The following is an 830-nucleotide window of genomic DNA, read 5'->3' as shown; positions in this document are numbered from 1 at the left end:
GAACATATGGCAGCCGAAAACAACAACAATGCCAACAATGCAAGGAAGGTGCTGGGTGACTTTACTGCACCTACTCCCGACTTTTATGGGAGAAGCGTCTCTATCCCTGCCATTGGAGTAAACAACTTTGAGCTTAAGCCTCAATTAGTTTCTCTAATGCAACAGAATTGCATGTTTCATGGACTTCCATTGGAAGATCCTCATCAGTTCTTAGCTGAATTCTTGCAAATCTGTGACACTGTCAAGACTAATGGGGTTGACCCTGAGGTCTACAGACTTATGCTATTCCCTTTTGCTGTAAGAGACAGAGCTAGGACATGGTTGGACTCACAACCTAAAGAAAGCCTGGACTCATGGGAAAAGCTAGTCAATGCCTTCTTGGCAAAGTTCTTTCCACCTCAAAAATTGAGTAAGCTTAGAGTGGAAGTCCAAACCTTCAGACAGAAGGATGGAGAATCCCTCTATGAAGCTTGGGAAAGATACAAACAATTGATCAGAAAATGTCCTTCTGACATGCTTTCTGAATGGAGCATCATAGGTATTTTCTATGATGGTCTCTCTGAACTGTCCAAGATGTCTTTGGATAGCTCTGCTGGAGGATCTCTTCATTTGAAGAAGACGCCTACAGAAGCTCAAGAGTTGATTGAAATGGTTGCAAATAACCAATTCATGTACACTTCTGAAAGGAATCCTGTGAACAATGGGACTAATCAGAAGAAAGGAGTTCTTGAGATTGATGCTCTGAATGCCATTCTGGCTCAGAACAAGATATTGACTCAACAAGTCAATTTGATTTCTCAAAGTCTGTCTGGAATGCAGAATGCACCAAG

The 830-nt window shown here is 41.9% G+C and overlaps 1 non-coding gene across 1 annotated transcript; it reads right to left on the bottom strand.

Moving 5' to 3' along the window:
* Positions 1–411: 411 nt before the first annotated feature.
* LOC130972613 (small nucleolar RNA R71) lies at positions 412–519 on the bottom strand. The gene has a single exon (XR_009083771.1). It is a non-coding gene; the product is annotated as a small nucleolar RNA R71 (small nucleolar RNA).
* Between the last annotated feature and the right edge of the window lie 311 nt (positions 520–830).

Source organism: Arachis stenosperma, chromosome 3 (assembly GCF_014773155.1).
Source record: "Arachis stenosperma cultivar V10309 chromosome 3, arast.V10309.gnm1.PFL2, whole genome shotgun sequence".
Taxonomy (NCBI): Eukaryota; Viridiplantae; Streptophyta; class Magnoliopsida; order Fabales; family Fabaceae; genus Arachis; species Arachis stenosperma.
This window is presented reverse-complemented; position numbering and strand designations above follow the sequence as displayed.